Here is an 18,936-nt window from a genome sequence, read left to right as displayed (position 1 = left end):
TGCTAGAGCGCAGTGTCTGGATGTGAATGCAGGGAACTATAGATGGTCTGAGTCCCGCAGCAAAGTGTGCCAGATGTGTGACAGGGGTGTGGACGAGACTGTGCAGCATGTAGTGCTGGAATGCAAGAAGTATGACAGGGAGAGAACGAAGATGATGCATGTGTTTTTGAGCGAGATGGGACGTGATGTAAACGGGAGGACTGGAAGGGAGTGGATGGTGCTGCTGCTGGGGCTCAGTGGAGAGACGAGTGGACGAGTGATTGAGGCAGTGAAAGAGTTCTTGGAGGGCATGTGGCGTGAAAGATGTAGGGAATGATATCTTGCCCCGAGAACATTGACTTCCCGCATGTTTTGTTTTCTTTTCACAGGAGCTGCCGATATAAAGGCCTGGCTGGGGAGAAATCCCGAGCCACCTGTGACATCAAGATCAAGATCAAGATCTCCTCCTCCTCCTCCTTCCTCCCGGTCAGCTGATCCGAGGTGGACGGCGTTCCGCGTGTCGGCCAATTTTCTTGTAATCCAGGACGACACAGACGGCCATGGATGGAAGCAAGGTAGGTAGTCGTGTTATCAGGGATTAGGGCGGGCGAGGAGAGTAAATCAAGGCGAGACAAGTGATAAATAGCAGAAAACATGGCAGGGTGGCGGCGGGCAGGGCGCGTGATGGCGATAAGAATAGTTATTTTATCATTATTATTATTTCCTAATCTACAGTGCCAGGGAGGGAAGCAAAGGAGGTGACGTCTTGTTCAAGGTTAAGGAATCGTCTGGACGGTGAAATAAGGCGTTAAACATGGAAAAATATGAAAAAATATAATTTGTGATGGATGAAGCTGGCTGCGTCGGCTACTAGTGTCTTGATTGCTCTCTTGAAGGTTACCTATGTTAATGAAGGCGTGGAGGAGGTGATAGTTGTGGAAAATAAGGTTGACAGCCTCGGGTGGCGGTGTCGTGACAAGCCTGCCAGAGAGGCGACCCAAGGGTGTGTGTGTGTGTGTGTCCTGAGGTGAGGAGGCAGGCGTTCAGGGGAGGACACTCTGGCAGGGGTCAAGGCAGGGGCTGTGGGCAGAGGGATGGCAGCGGTGACGTGTGTGTGTGTGTGTGTGTGTGTGTGTGTGTGTGTGTGTGTCCTGAGGTGAGGAGGCAGGCGTTCAGGGGAGGACACTCTGGCAGGGGTCAAGGCAGGGGCTGTGGGCAGAGGGATGGCAGGGGTGACGTGTGTTTGTGTTGAGCCAAGCATGCAGGGGCAGGGGCAGAGTCAGGGATGATACCGCAGGGGCAGGAGCAGGGACAGGGGTGTGTGTGTGTGTGGAGAGCGGGACACATGCTGGGGTGCTGGCTCTCTGGGTGTTATTCTATACTTTTCCTCCCTGGTGTGCCCCATGCCAGGGAGGAGTTTTGTGTGTATTCCCCTGTATTATATTGACCCTAAGGAGAGGCAAGGGTGGAAACCTCCCTGTAGGTGAGGCCGCATTAGATTCATTTATTTATTTATTTAATTTTTATGTTGTGGTCTCTAGCGGTGGTAAGCTTTCTTGGGGGTGCCTGCATGGTGGTCATCCCAAGCCTGTCAAGATGCAGCAGGCAAGTGTTAGAGGTGACTGTGGCAGTTTCAAGACACACCAAACCCTCAGAAAAAAATAGTTTGGTTCAGCTGTGAGGTGAACCTGTGTTAACTCACGTGGTTTACTGCACCCAACAAGGATATATTAGAAAAGATAGGGACACTCGGGTTGCAGAGGTTTTGACACTTTCCGGTTCGCCACCTGTGGGTGTTCGCACCTCCGTAATTTCGTGTGCTAGTTGTTTCGCCACTTGAAAGGAGAGGTTCTGCTACTCATCAAGAAAACCTATTAAAATTCTAAAAATGTTAACAAAAAACATCTCCTGCATCCTTTAACCCGTATACAGTGATGTCCTTTGTTAGAGAAAGGGGTCGTGGTAGGTTGCATTTGTTTCATATATTTTTTATTTGCCCATAAAATGAGAAAAGATTTATTTCATTTTATTGCTTTGATATTATACGTATGTTGAGTGACAAATATTATCAATACAAACAAAATTAAAGGCCATATAATGGCTCAAAAAGGGAATTGAATATATACGTACTAAAAGCTTCCATAAGAGGTATGTATACTATATTGGTAATAATAAACAGTGCACAGGTAAAAAATCTGAAAGTGTTAAAAAATATGCCGCTCCTGCATGCCACCTCTTCTAGTCTGTTACGAATCATTCATAGCCGCGGACGTTGGGTTAGGTCCAAGCCCAACTATTGTTGCTCAAGCTCTTAGAAATGCTTCAGTGCACAGGTCGCCATCCTCGTATCTGTCCCATAGGTCGAAGAGACGGCCATGCAATCGAGCGTTTTGGGTGGGGGAGCGTATTTAAACTACATACTCCAACCGAACGTTACATAACCTCCTAACCTGGCCTACAGTAACCTTACCTAACATTACTGCCACAAGACACTGCGGCTGAAGGAACAATATTAACTAACCTAACGCACACTACAGTAACCTTACCTAACATTACTGCCACAAGACACTTAGGCTGAAGGAACAATATTAACTAACCTAACGCACACTACAGTAACCTTACCTAACATTACTGCCACAAGACACTGAGGCTGAAGGAACAATATTAACTCAACTAACCTAACGCACACTACAGTAACCTTACCTAACATTACTGCCACAAGACACTTAGGCTGTGTGTGACAACTAGCTTAATGGTGTGTCGAGATGGTAGCATATAGTAAGGCGTGTTCTTTGGGGCGCCAACAGTGTGTCCGGTTACTGGTTTGGATGTCACGGCCTCAATGGCTCACGGCTGACACGGCCAGGACTCCTTCAAAGCTCCAGGAAACTAATAGCAAAGAGTGGACTGATCCAAACAACTGAAAAAATAGCCACAAATGTGTGTGTGGGAACCTGGGGAGTCGCTGGTCAGGAGTTAGTTATAATATATATGGCTAGGCTTAAAAGAATATATGGCTGGGTTAGTTAAAATATACATACATGACTAGGGCTGAAAATATATGGCTGTGTTAGTTTAAATATATGGCTGTGTTAGTTTAAATATATGGCTGGGTTAGTTAAAATATACATACATGACTAGGGTTGAAAATATATGGCTGTGTTAGTTTAAATATATGGCTGTGTTAGTTTAAATATATGGCTGTGTTAGTTTAAATATATGGCTGGGTTAGTTAAAATATACATACATGACTAGGGTTGAAAATATATGGCTGTGTTAGTTTAAATATATGGCTGGGTTAGTTAAAATATATGGCTGTGTTAGTTTAAATATATGGCTGTGTTAGTTTAAATATATGGCTGTGTTAGTTTAAATATATGGCTGTGTTAGTTTAAATATATGGCTGTGTTAGTTTAAATATATGGCTGTGTTAGTTTAAATATATGGCTGTGTTAGTTTAAATATATGGCTGTGTTAGTTTAAATATATGGCTGTGTTAGTTTAAATATATGGCTGTGTTAGTTTAAATATATGGCTGGAGTTAGTTAAGAATCCTTATAATACTTAGCAAACCCAACACTAGGGTAAGGTGATGTACTCTCCGGTGCTAAATCTCCCACAGATATACTAATTGGACTTTGCCACACAGATGCTGGACTTTGTGGACCCTGGCGGCCATGAGGAGGTGTCCATGGGCGCTGGGCAAGGCCGAGGGCGAGGAGTACAGCACACTGGATGAGGGGGACCATGGTAAGGGGTGGAGTGCTTGCTTCAATTCTCTGTTCAGCTATTTTCTTTTCCTTAGGCCAAAAATTCAGACTACCAAAAAGGATAATATTAGTCAAAATTTGTCCTAAAAAAAGATATAATTGCTGAAGTGCCATGCTCTTACTGATGAACATGAATTAGCATAGAAACACACACACACACACACACACAAAGAAATATAGAGGTTTGGAACAGACTAAGTGAAAAAATAGTGTGCAGAGCTTCAAGGAAAAGTTGGATAATTATAGGTACGGAGACGGGACCACACCAGCGTAAGCCCAGGCCTGTAAAATTACAACTAGGTAAATACACACACACACATGCAGACTCACCATTCTGATAGCCCAGTGGAAAAAGCTCTGCTGTGTGGATCTTAAATGCCACTCTAAGCGAGAAAAATGAGAAAAAAAATCATCACTCACACAAACCATTTCATAATATTTATCAACGCATTTGTGATCAGTTTATGCATCATCTAAGTTTGGGGGTTTATATTATGGCAAAAATTTGGCCCATCGCTGCTACACACGGTAAAGCCACACATTTGGCCCGTCGCTGCTACCGGGCTAAGAAACTACCCTTGGAAATAATCACAACTCCTATGAAAGCCTTGTCATTGTGTGTGTGTGTGTGTGTGTGTGTGTGTGTGTGTGTGTGTGTGTGTGTGTGCGTCAAAATGTTTAAGAATCTGGTCCTCCTTCACCATTACTTATACCCTAATAATTCTCACTATCAGTCAGTTACCACCCCCTTTACCCCTTCCAGGATGGTGCAGGGCTCTCAGGAGATGGACAAGCAGAAACAGGGGACCAGAACTCACAGGTGTTCTTCATTGAGTGTGTGAGTGCTGCTGTCGTCACCATGAACACCTGCTCGGAGGCACCAAGTGAGTAGATGACGCTACCCAGAGTGACTGAAACAGGGAGGGCTTTGGGGAGTGAATCAGGGCTTGGGGTATCTGAGGTACAATGAAATAGGGCTTAGAGAGGAGCTGGGGGAGTGAAACAGGGCTTGGGGAAGATATATCTAGGCTTGGGGGTGTCTGAGGTTGAGTGAAACAGGGCTTACATAAGTTCCTAAGTGTGTGTGTGTGTGTGTTTGTGTGTGTGTACTGCCCCTCACACAAGGCATATATATATATATATATATATATATATATATATATATATATATATATATATATATATATATATATATATATATATATATATATATATATATATATATATATATATATATATATATATATATATATATATATATATATATATATATATATATATCCCTACATTTGATATACTCATTTATTAATTTGCAAGGGTTTTGAATTTTTATGTTAAATTTTACTCCCAACAAATTATTTTATCACAGGGGACAAAGGTCTGTACTAAATGTCTGGGCACCTCAGTTCACCTATTTGAAAAGCCTCTCTAGTACTTGTTGGGGTGTCCATGGGGTGTTTCGGGATGCTGGTAATAGTTTTAACATGCCCTCTGCACCTTGAACTGGAAAATCACCCATGAAAGCCCTGTTAATCTTCACTGTGGCCTTGGGAAACAGTCATAATAGAAGCTGAAACTCTCTCGTATAAGTTGCTGGCTTTCCACGGACTGTTTTGTGATGCTGGTTATAGTTTGACATGGCTTCTGCATCTTGAAAGGGAAAATCACCTATGAAATCCTGGATAATCTTTTATGTGGCCTTGGGAAACAGTTGTAATGGGATATCATTATGTATAACAATATTGACCTAAGAACATTTAATTCTTTATTTTTCCAAGGCAAGAGTGACCCCCAAACCCTCCCTTCCACAGGACCCGTCAAGCCAGTAGTCCGCCCTGCAAGACTGCCTGGTCATGATGGGGTCCAGCCTTGCACAGAACTGCTTGGCTGGCTGGCTGGCTGGCCAGTGCCACAAGTTGGTGGTGACAAAGTAATGCCCTCCATGACTGCTTCAGCCTGATGGATGGATCTCATGGTAGGGTATGATGGGCTGAGAGAGAAGGATGATGATGTAGCAAGGTAAGGCTACATCAGTTTATTTTACCCTGCTGCCAACGAGTGAACTTTTGATATGCAGTTTGGAATGTCTGTCAACTTAAGGTGTCTGGTGCAGTTTAGGGAAGGGTTAACTTTCTTTTTTTCAGCCTATGTTAAGAGCAGGGAAAGTGTAGAGTGACAGAACTTAGAGGAAGAGAAGGAAAAGGAATGTCAGTTAGAGAAGGGAGGGAAGGAGAATATGGATAAGGATGGAGTGAGAGAGAGAAAGGAAGAGAAGGGAAGGAAAGAAATATAAAGAAAAAACTGGAAATGAAAGGAAAATAGAGGAAGGAGAATGTGCAAATACCAAGATGGAGACAGAGAGAGAAAGGAAAGAAGGAAGGAAAGAGATATATATAAAGAAAAGATTAGGAACAAGAGGAAAATAAATAAAGGATGAGGAGGAGGAGGAGGTAGAAAATACAAATAAAGATGGAGACAGAGAGAGAGAAAGGAAGGAAGGAGAATATTCAAATAAAGATTGAGAGGAAGAGAATGGTCATCTGTTTTGCCCCCTGCTAGTTGAGCACTCCTGGTCGCATGTTCCTGAAGTCTCTGCGGGTGTGTGGTCCCTGAGTGAAGACGCTCGGCTGTAACTTGGCAGCTAACCACGGGCTGTTCTGGAAAATACTCTCATTGTGATTCCCCCCTCCCAAAATTACCTTAAGTAACTCCAACCAAACCTTGCCTAACTTTCCCTAACCTAACCTCACCTATCCTGCCCTGCTCAAGAGTACAGACTTGGGGAATATGCCTCCTGGTAACCCCTGTCATGGCCTGCAGGTGTGTGGTGACCCAGGCTGTGGAGGGTGGCTGCCACACTCACTGCTCCAGCCACTCACAGCTGTACCTCAGGAGCCAGACACCATCTGCTTCACTCCTGCCCAGACTTTGCCACTCACACCCAACAGCTGCTTCATCTTAAGGTAGGACTGCTTGATTATTATTATTATTATTATTATTATTATTATTATTATTGTTATTATTATTATTATTATTATTATTATTATTATTATTATTATTATTATTATTATTGTAGTTATTATTATTATTATTATCATTATTATTATTATTATTATTATTATTATTATTATTAAGTCAAGAAACAGACCCTGCTGGAAAGAGTCAAAGGCTATAAACCAGAGGGTGAGTGAGATTGTTATGAATATTAAGAACATTTTCTTCAGTAATCTTTGACAGAGTTGCAGTGTTATGATAAATGAAATTATAAAACTTAGGTTGCAAAGCAGCCTGAATCTACGACCTGTTGTTCGTTGTTTTGAGGTCTACGAAAACTTCTTTACTCTCAATTTTAGGCACTTGATACACTAAAGCAATTAATAAATCATGAACACAGACTTTACTTGTTCATTATGTATTTATACCTTGGAGGAAGATTTATACCACTTGGCATTCCAAACCAAAACAAACCTTCATCTTTTGACCTGTATCGCTTTTCATCGGCTCATCACGGCCATCACTTCTTCTGGTACTAACTCCCCTCTCTGCCTCTCGTAGTTGCTACATTCTACAATTAGGTGTTCCACTGTTTCTTTCTCCCCAGTGTCCTAGACAGCTACAGCCCTTTGTGTTACTAAGTCTCATACCTGTCAAGCTACTGTGGTGTCTTGCCATAAGATTTTGCGTTAGAGACCATAAGTTTGTGTTGAAAAGACTTCCGACGGACTCAAGCAGGGTGCACGAGATACCCCCCCCACACACACACACTAATCGTAATAGTAACCGTTACTCAGCATGCTCACATGGATTTAAATATGGCGCGTACGATATATTTAAAATTGTTTAAAACAAACATGTTAACCCTCTCGCGCACAGTAAGTTTCCAGTAAGTTTCTCTTCCACTCACCATGCATCTCTCAGGCCCGACCAGCCTTTTTTTGCCGCCGCGAAACTCTTACCTTTCAGTATGTATTTTACCATCACAGATATGTCGTACCCCAATAAATTTGGTATCAATGGCTTCATAAAGACTTGTACTAGAACATGCGCAAATAAAAATAGAGGAAAAAATATATATAAACAATAGAAGCTCGTTTCAAGTCTCCGTATAGAGTATTGTAGACAATAAATCCTAAGTACCAACTCTTCCCCACTTGCTATCTCTAAATTTTGTGGGCCAACTTTTTCACCCGATTATATGTTTCGAAGCGGAATAAAGTGAGGATTCTTATGGTATCCTCAAAATCTTCATTCGCCTATTAGTTCCTGAGTTACTCCAACAAAACTGTATTTTTTCCTCTCCCATCAGAGTAGCCTAACAACTAAAAATCGCTCCATGCTCCTCATTTACGCTCTTTAGAAAGGTTGCCATATGTTATCATTAAGAAACTTATCCCGACAAATGACGCTCCAAATTTGACGCACTTCCACTGAAAACTTAATTTTTAATCAATTTTTTTACTTCTATGACGTGTTTCGCATCATCGTGCGCCAGGACCTTTTACCTTTGATGATGCGAAACGCGTCATCGTGTGCGAGAGGGTTAAAAAAAAAACATTGCCAGCGGAGAAAAAAATGTAAGATTTTCAACTTACGCCGTAAAACTTGAAAATCGCCGAAATTACGTAAGACTTACGCAAAAAACGTAAGACTTGACAGGTATGAAGTCTTGGTGAGAGTGAGCTCGGCCCCTCAGCGGCTCCTTTTGGTACTGTGCGGGTTTCGGCCTTTTGAATATCTCATTACCACGAGTTCTACCGACTAGATTCTGTTCGGTACTTTCCAGATTGAACATAAGTAAGTCTTCGTGGAATCTATTGGAAAAATGGTTCAAGCTATACATGCGGCAGGAGATTAGACAAAAATGCGAGAATGGTGTAAGCTTGGGTGCGAGTATTTAGCTTGTAATAACTGAATGGTAGAGTGTTTCTCACCACTTAACCTGAAGAATGTTAGCATAAACACTTGGGATCAATGTCTTGTAGACTATAGGCACAGTGCATCATGACTTATCACGTGAGAGATTTTAAAGTGTGCGAGTCTTCATAGCATCAACAGGCCTTGACTCTGTTTTAGTTAAAGTAGCTAGCGATCACTGGCAATTTTGGGGGGACAGAACTCCTCTAATTGTCGCTGACTGTATGGCTTGTCCCATTGCCTCATGCAGTGTGTGTGTGTGTGTGTGTGTGTGTGTGTGTGTGTGTGTGTGTGTGTGTGTATTCACCTAGTTGTGACATATGGGAAAAGAGCTACGGCCACGCTGTCCCGTCTCCATATCCTCTCTTATCCAACTTTTTCTTATAATCATGAATGTTTCTTGCACAAACCACCTCCTCCTCCAGTCCATTCCACAACTCAATGCTTCTGTTTGAGAAGCTAAACTTTTTGACATCTTGCCTGCACGTGGTCGCCCTCAACTTCTTTCCATGTCCTCTCATTTCCCTCTCGCTCTACACACACTCCAGATTCTCCACCCTGCTCGCCACCCTGTACACCGCTATCAGGTCTCCTCTTTCTCTTCTTCTCTCCATGGTTGTGAGCCCCATGCTATTGAGTCTCTCCTCGTAAGTCCGATCCCTAAGTTCCGGTACCATCTTAGTTGCCATTCTCTGTACTCTTTCCAGCTTTCTTATATTCTTCTTTTCATGAGGAGACCAGACCACTGCTGCATACTCCAACCTTGGCCTTATCATTGTAACTATTAATTTCTTCATCATCTCCTCGTCCAAATACACAAATGCCGTCCTTATGTTCCTCAGCAAATTCATAGTTTGTCCCGTTATCCTGTTGATCTGTTTGTCCGGTGACATGTTCTCTGAGACAGTCACTCCCAAATCTTTTTCTTCCACTCCCCTGCATATTATCTCACTTCCCATCTTATAATCATATTCACATCTACTGCTCCTCCCAAACTCTATTTTTTTACATTTCCCAAGGTTGAACTCCATCTGCCATGTACCACTCCACTCCCATATTTTGTCCAGGTCCCTCTGCAATGCCTCACAGTCCTTCACATCATTGACTCGTCTCAACAGCTTTGCATCATCTGCAAACAAACTCACATGGCTGGTCACTCCCTCCACCATATCATTTATACAAACAGCAAACATTATTGGCGCCAGCACCGAACCTTGTGGGACCCCACTCCTCACTGGGCACCAGTTGGAAGCCTTGTCCCTGATTATTGTCCTCATTTCCCTGTTAGTTAGGAAGTCCTCCAGCCACTTAATCAGTCCATCACCCACTCCACCCCTATTTTTAATTTTCCAAATTAATCTTCTGTGCAGTACTTTGTCGAATGCCTTTTTCAAATCCAGGTACACTCCATCCCCCAGCCTATATATATATATATATATATATATATATATATATATATATATACATATATATATATATATATATATATATATATATATATATATATATATATATATATATATATATAGATATATATCCGAAAAACCGGATTATCCGAAATTGATCTGGATAATGCAATTAAAATTCTATACTAAAACGTTATAAAACATCAAAAATAAATAAAAGTAACTACATATGTACTATATTAACACATTTAAAATTGATAAGAACAGTTAAAATGAATATGCTTTCTAATACGTATTGCCGAAATAGCTTGTAACGAATAGATCAATGTATTAGACAAAAAACATTAAACAAACTCTCAACAACACCACGTCCGCACCTTCGCCCCAGCAAGGACGTAGGTGCGGCGAACAAACAAACTACTGCACGACTACTCTCACACCGTACTCTCAAGACAACGACACAAACACGACTCCCCTCTCCACTCCATGCCACATTCCCCTTCCAACATACGAGTTGCGCGATAATATGAGTCATCATACTGTGTCTCCACCTGCACGATGCATCAAGGTCACACTTGCAAGCTTGCACAACCATTCACAATCGCACTCTGCAACATTCACAATTCAGATCTGCAACGCTCACAAGTATCAACATACACTGGTCCAGACAAGGAGACACAGACAAACATACAATAAAACATTTACATCACATGTTTTAAGCGTACTACTTTGTTTAGCGTAGCGTGTGTTTGTTTGGTTTCATTGTTTACATCGGCAGTCGGCAGCAGCGACAGCATCCTCATCCATCCTGGCTAATGGTCCGTCCATACTAGCTACATGTGTTCTAATGAGAAAATAAGAACCAAGGTGCAAGATCAAAGTGATATTCATCCAAACGAGAAAGCAAGACACAATGCCGACGATCAAACTGGCGGCGATCAAAATGGCGGCCATATATATATATTATATATATATATATATATATATATATATATATATATATATATATATATATATATATATATATATATATATATATATATATATATATATATATATATATATATATATATATATATATATATATATATATATATATATATATATATATATATATATATATATATATATATATATATATATATATATATATATATATATATATATATATATATATATATATATATATATATCTATATATATATATATATATATATATATATATATATCTATATATATATATATATAGATATATATATATATATATATATATATATATATATATATATATATATATATATATATATATATATACATATATGCTATACAAACACAATTAATACAGTTAATACATAGGCCAAAGACTACCCACATGCTGTCCTGAAGACCACCCATCAACCCAGGCTCTAGAAAAGCCTGTACAGCGCAAGTGAAATCATGAATGAGCTCCGGGGGGCAGCATGAGCATGTAATAATGGCGCAACTATAAACAATTACCTGCGCCATGACGGGCTTGGGCCAACCATCAGACCCATATGAATTATATATATATATATATATATATATATATATATATATATATATATATATATATATATATATATATATATATATATATATATATATATATATATATATATATATATATATATATATATATATATATATATATATATATATATATATATATATATATATATATATATATATATATATATATATATATATATATATATATATATATATATATATATATATATATATATATATATATATATTAAAAAAAAGTAAATAAATAAAATATATATTTTTTTTTTACCGTGTTTTTTTTTTCCAGCCTGTCTCCAAGTGTATATTTATGAACCATTATTTGCAGGATCAGCGATGTGGAACCACCACCACCACCACCACCACCAGGGGAGCCACTCACTGCCACAAGAAGGAGGGAAGCAGGTATGTATGTATGTATTATTATTATTATTATTATTATTATTAATTATTATTATTATTATATTATTATTGTTGGGCTGTTAAAGCCCAACCAACAAGTCCTGTTGGCAGTAAGGGCAGGCACCAGTACTGGTATTGGCAGTACTGTGTGACACGGTCAGGGCACCAGTCTGCTCATCAGTCTGGTGCTGTTGTAGAGTCAGTACTCTTAGGACCTGTCCTGTACTGGTACCTGCCCAGCCCAGCCCTACCCCCAGCTGGACCTGTGTGTTTAACCCTTTTGATGCTAAATCCTTGCAGCGTGGACCAGCGTAACTTGCCGGTGGTGCTAAATCCTTGCAGCGTGGACCAGCGTAACTTGCCGGTGGTGCTAAATCCTTGCAGCGTGGACCAGCGTAACTTGCCGGTGGTGCTAAATCCTTGCAGCGAGGACTAGCGTAACTTGCCGGTGGTGCTAAATCCTTGCAGCGAGGACCAGCGTAACTTGCCGGTGGTGCTAAATCCTTGCAGCGAGGACTAGCGTAACTTGCCGGTGGTGCTAAATCCTTGCAGCGTGGACCAGCGTAACTTGCCGGTGGTGCTAAATCCTTGCAGCGTGGACCAGCGTAACTTGCCGGTGGTGCTAAACCCTCGCTGTGATCACCAGTCGCACTCAAATTTCCCACATATGAGAGTGTTCCAACACTATTTCTCACCCCACAGCACTGCCAATTGAGTGGGTTTTCCACTAAATTTGGTGGAAAATCATATCAGCCTAGAGCGGAAAAGCGCAGAAAATCTACGGACGAGTAACTGGTGGATGTTGTTGTCCAATATTGCAGCATTTTTGCATAGCTTCACCTCACTGATTTTTTGACCATATAGTTGTAAATTTTGCATTTGGCAGTACTGCCCTGCCAGCACCCCATCATCAAGAGAGCTACTCAGTAATTGCCTTACGGTTGACCGTCGCGCACGCATAAATGTACGTCTTCACAGGCAACACCCCCTGAACGTGCCTGTATGTTCGCAGGAGAGGCTTACATAACCGAATCTTATAGATCTTGGCCTCTTCTTTCCAAAGGTTTTTTGTTTTTTAGCTGTGGTGAATTGTTTTTGAGATACAGCGGTTGAAAGAGCGAGCACTAGCGTCACTTGCTGAACGTGCCTGTACATTTGCAGGAGAGGCTTACATAACCGAATCTTATAGATCTTGGCCTCCTCTTTCCAATGTTTTTTTTTGTTTTTTAGCTGTGATGAATAGTTTTTGAGATGCTGAGGTTAAAAGAGACCCCCCTCCCTCAGCTGGGCTGCCCGAGTGCGCCTGGGGGATAGTCTCGCTGCGAGGGATTAGCAATGAAAGGGTTAACAGCTGCTGGCAGGTATGATTCAGTGTTCAGAACACTGATCTCTGAATCTAAGGATTGGTTAAGTCTGTGCAAAGCTTGAAGCCACAGCCAGCTTTGGTTCCCTGGGCCCATGTAAGGTTTGGGACGTCAGTGAGTGGCAGGCAGTGATGAAACACTGCTGCCTTACAAATTTATTGAGTATTTTAATGCCCTCACTACCATGTGTTTATGCCAAAACAACACTGGCTGCCTGTCTTGCCTGCCCAAAACAAAGGAAATGTCACCTCCTGCCTGTAACATGCTCTAAGTACTGATGGCTGTGATATTTTGAAAGTGTTACTTGATTGTGTTGGAAATGCTGCAAACCACAGTAATAATGATGTCTGTAACATTTATTTCAGTCTGCCCTTAATGGCTGACAACACAACAAAAATCAGACATAGCATTGTTGTCTTGCAAGTTTAGAAACAAAACAATTGCTCTATTGGATGGTGACCAAAGAAAACTGTCACACCTGGTGACTTGTAAACTGTAACATTTGTTCTTCCTCAAGTCAGCCCAGTAATACTTAACACATGCCAGTGTGTACAGCATGATACTACAGCCAAGGAATGCAGGAATTATTGTTTTGTGCCAAGTATGGAAACAGATAGTGTTTACTTTCACTTAATGGGATAACAAACCATTAGGTAGGGCACTCAGTACACTTGTAATGGAGTGTGTTAGCACTGACAAAAATTGACCCTAGTGCCACAACTTATTGGAATTTATAATAATCATAATAATAATAATAATAATAATAATAATAATAATAATAATAATATAATTGTAGGTTTATTGATGAAGAAAGTTATATCATGGCTGGCATGTACAGTCGCGATATGAAGTGATGTCGCCGGCTGCCTGGGATTGAACCTGTGACCAGCGTGACGGGAGAGCCACTCCTTACCGAGTCGGCCAAAGAGGTACACCACTGGCTAAGTGGGTTATGGGAGGCTTGTTCATCAGGCATAGTTGCCGCACTACACACACACACACACACATGTATGTATATATATATATATATATATATATATATATATATATATATATATATATATATATATATATATATATATATATATATATATATATATATATATATATATATATATATTGCCTAAATGTTAACGCCGTATAACAACTGTTTTGCAAAGATAAGCACATGATGTGAGCTAAATCATTTGAAGGTTGTCTTCAGTACTGAAGACAACACATGACATTTGCAGTTGCATTTTTAAAACAAATGAATGTATAATTGTAAATCAGGTACTGCTTTGTTATTTTACTGTGCTTTACATCACAACATATTATCATTAAGAGGGAACATTATAACATAAACAATAAATACACATCACTTCCGTTACCTTCAAATGCTCCCGTAGGAAACATTCTGAGAGCGGCGACATCACTTCATATCGCGACTGTACATCTATAACATGTTGTCTTGATTTACAAAAACAAGATGATCATTTAAAAGTGTATAACATTAGGAGTAAAGAAATTATACAGGTGAAGAACATTGAAAGGTAAATAAGAAATAATAAAAAGCATAAAAAGATACAAAATACAGAAAGATTTGTTCAATGCCGCAACAATTTTACCAAACACTGAGTTGAGTCTGGAAACTTGCTTCACTGCTGGATGGTTTATATTTTTTTTTTTTTCTTACAGTAAAGGACGTCGCTCAAGGTCAAAAAGAAAGATAAAACAGACTTTCCTTCCTTCATATGCACAAGAAGTGCTTTCATAAACAAAATTCTCTTATTCGGAGTGTTAGGGAGAGGGTTAGCGGTCTCCCTCATACTTGTGACAGGTGTACAGGGGCCCACAGACATGCTCCCTTCCTCCAGACATGTGGACATGGGGAAATGGTTCTCAGGTCTATGTTTTTAACTGCATCTGGCTCCCAATATAACCCAGCATCACTCTGTACCTCTGTCTTCTTAAATGTGTGTGTCTCCCATTACTACAACCATTTCCCAAGGCCACAGGGAAGACTGACTAGGTTTGTTTCCATGGGTGACTTTTCCATTGAAGGTGCAAAAGCCATGTATCATCACAAAAATACTACGTGAAAAGCCTAGCAAATTCTATAAGAGACTTGTCATCTCCCATTATGACTATTTTCCAAAGCCACACTGACTAGGTTTGTTTCCATGGGTGTTTCTTCAGATGAAGGTGTGCAGAAGCCATGTATCACCACCATCACAAAACACTCCTTCAAAAGCCTGGCCAGTATATCTTTGCCTACCTACAATTTTCCGCTTCACAATATTTCACTTTGTATAATTTCTGCCTCCTCCTTGTCCTGCCCTTCCCTTCCAACCTCTCTCTCTCTCTCTCTCTCTCTCTCTCTCTCTCTCTCTCTCTCTCTCTCTCTCTCTCTCTCTCTCTCTCTCTCTCTCTCTCTCTCTCTCTCTTTTTTAAACTGACGAATCTATTGTACACAACATATTTGTATTTTTGCCGATGACACTTTATGCGATCGTTCGAGTAGCATATGTTTCACTGTGCACTTTTTAGGGCTTAAAATGTCACTTTTTCATGTGCATTATTTTAAAAGCCCTTTACACTTGTTCACTGTGTATTTAGCATCACTAGTGGTGTGGGGCATGTTCTTCGCCACCTGTGAGCAGCCACTTTTACCTGCTGGGTGGACATTTCCCTCACTGTTGGCCCTGCTGCAGTGAATGTGTTCCACAGGCGGGACACCCTGGAGGTGCAGGTCCGTTGGTGCTGGCTGCCGCGTGACCTCGGCACCCCGACCTGCTCGTGGCTGGAGAGTACCGTTCTCGTATCTCTCACAGCCTCTCGCGGGGGAGCCTCAGTCTCGCCAGGTGTGGTACTCCTTGTACCTGGGCCTTGTGGAACACCACCAGCGCAGCGACGTCCCGGCGGTGCTCCAGAGTGTCTAGATGTATAATATCCTGAGGGGGCGGCTGGGGGTTGTTCTCCTGTACCAGTCGCTGCACCCGTCGCTCCACCTTGTCCAGTCTCTGCAGGTGTGTGGCAGAGCTGGACATCCAGGTCAGAGCCCCGTACTCCAGGTAGGATCTTACCTGGGCCTTGTAGAGGAGCATAATTCCTCGCTTGTCGAGGAAATTAGCCACTCTACGAAGGGCAGAGACACGTAGGGAGGCTTGGTGGGCGACGTGTTTCAGGCGGCGGTCGAAGCGCAGCTCTCGGTCCAAGTCCACTCCGAGGATCCTGACGTAATCCTGGAGCGGGAGGGTGACGGAGCCAAGCATCACCCTTCCTTCGACAGCTTGTTGAGGGGTGCAGGCTGAGGTGGAAAATGTTATTGCTAAGTTGAATGCATCTTGTAAATTAATATAACATAAATAGTAATGTTGAATATCTCTCTCTCTCTCTCTCTCTCTCTCTCTCTCTCTCTCTCTCTCTCTCTCTCTCTCTCTCTCTCTCTCTCTCTCTCTCTCTCTCTCTCTCTCTCTCTCTCTCTCTCTCTCTCTCTCTCTCTCTCTCTCTCTCTCTCTCTCTCTCTCTCTCTCTCCCAAAGGTCAAGATCTTCTCCCTGTAGCGGTTGATGTACTCGGCGGCAATCTTCCCCCTGTCCGTGGCCACTGACATGCTGGAAGAGTGTGGCCTGGACTACCTCCCCAACACAGCCTGCTCGGTGAGTCCCTGGCATGTTAGTCCTGTATATTTAACCCGGTAGCAGTGGGGATCATGATTCTTAATGGTAGCATATGAGAGGAAGGGACAGGTGTTGGGACTGTGTGGCAGAGCAGAGGGGAGGAAAGGACCCACGGAATTGAACACCCAGACTATACGAAATGGTTTGACTGTGTACTAGAATTCTTACAGTAGCATCATTGACCCAGCGGCAGCAGCGGGGATCATGTTTCTTAACCCCTTCACTACGGCCGGGCCAAAACAGCACCCCGTTCCGTATCCAGGATCACCGCGCTCTGAATTTCAAATGTCGCTATTGAATATAACAAGTTTTCAGCCATAAACTCAACATAATCATCATGTATTATGTATGAAAACATGCAGAATTAAATGGTGCACACAGAGAAACATAAATGGATTGATAGTTTTGAGATGTTAGCATAAATATAGAGATAAAATAACTCGTATATTGGCTACAGTGAGCTAGGATGCAGTACGCGTGTCCTCGGATGTGGTATGGGGCATGCAAGGATGCAGTATACGCATCCTCGCGTTGAAGGGGTTAAGGTCAATGAGAGGGGTCAGTCGGGTTCTAATGAGTGTTTCTTTAGGTTCATGGTACAGAAGAAGGGTCACACTACCACCAGGGTCATAGAACTACTCCTGGAAATGCCCACAACTCCTACGAAAGCTTTGTCAAATATGTGTTTCTAGGTTCACAGTACAGAAGAAGGGTCAGACTACCACCAGGGTCATACAACTACTCCTGGAAATGCCCACAACTCCTACGAAAGCCTTGTCAAATATGTGTTTTCTAGGTTCACAGTACAGAAGAAGGGTCAAACTACCACCAGGGTCATAGAACTACTCCTGGAAATGCCCACAACTCCTACGAAAGCCTTGTCAAATATGTGTTCTTGGACTATGAAATGTCTTATAACATGACTCTCAGAGACTCATTGTGTCTTTGCCGTGTAGCAGTGACGGGCCAAATTTGTTCCATGATATAAACCCCCAAAATGGATGATACATAACCTGATCACAAATGCTTTGATATATATTGTGACATGGTTTGTGTGAGGGTGATTTTTTCCCATTTTTCTCGCTTGGAGGGACCATTAAGAAACATGATCCCCGCTGCTGCTGGGTTAAGGGATAAAAGGGACGTTAGTTAGGCTGTGAAGTAGTGTTGTGATACCCTTGCTTGGTGCCCACAGCTGCACAACACCGCGCTGAAGGACGCCTCTGCACCCTGTCGTGTGTGCGGCTTCATGTGTCAGAACCTGGACCTCAGGAAGCTGTGGAGCCTCAGAAGGGGAAGCACTAGGAGCTGTGGGTCCGACAGTCTGAGCCTTCAGCTAATGACATTTCTCAAAGCACATGAGAAATTACCTTATTCCAGATAGTTCTTTTCCCAACTACCTGCCTGGGATATGAGCCTGGGCCCTCGAGATATGGGGTTGACGCTACGGTCCAACAAATCTTGGGGGCTTCGTGGTGCAGTGGTTAGCACACTCGGCTCACAACCGAAAAAGCCCGGGTTCGATTCCCGGGCGAAGTGGAAAAATTTGGGCGGCTTTTCCGATACCCTACGTAGCCCCTGTCCACCCAGCAGTGTACCAGGTATTAATCGGGGGTTGTGTCCCGTCTCCTGGGGTCTGTTCCCTTCTCCTATAATTCCTTCCCCTTCTGTCTCTCTCCGGCATATGACCACAGATGTTGCGCTGACTAAACAAAACATTTCGACCGCCACACACATTTGACAAGGCTTTCCTAGGAGTTGGGGGCATCTCCAGGGGTAGTTGTGTGACCCTGGTGGTAGTGTGACCCTTCCTCTGTACCATGAACCTAAGGGAACACACATTTGCCAAGGCTTTCCTAGGAGTTGTGGGCATTTCCAGGGGTAGTTTTGTG

The 18,936-nt window shown here is 42.0% G+C and overlaps 1 long non-coding RNA gene across 2 annotated transcripts; it reads left to right on the top strand.

The window, feature by feature from the left end:
• Positions 1-455: 455 nt before the first annotated feature.
• Positions 456-12,037, top strand: LOC126991657 (uncharacterized). Of its 2 annotated transcripts, none has more exons than XR_007745733.1 (6): positions 456-554; positions 3,629-3,729; positions 4,513-4,633; positions 5,561-5,724; positions 6,570-6,712; positions 11,946-12,037. It is a non-coding gene; the product is annotated as an uncharacterized LOC126991657 (long non-coding RNA). The 2 variants fall into 2 exon arrangements; XR_007745732.1 differs by having other exon boundaries at positions 5,561-5,768.
• Positions 12,038-18,936: the final 6,899 nt, after the last annotated feature.

The sequence above is a fragment of the Eriocheir sinensis genome, unplaced genomic scaffold (genome assembly GCF_024679095.1).
Source record: "Eriocheir sinensis breed Jianghai 21 unplaced genomic scaffold, ASM2467909v1 Scaffold316, whole genome shotgun sequence".
Taxonomy (NCBI): Eukaryota; Metazoa; Arthropoda; class Malacostraca; order Decapoda; family Varunidae; genus Eriocheir; species Eriocheir sinensis.
Note: the sequence above shows the minus strand (reverse complement) of the source record. Positions and strands in the feature narration are given on the sequence as shown.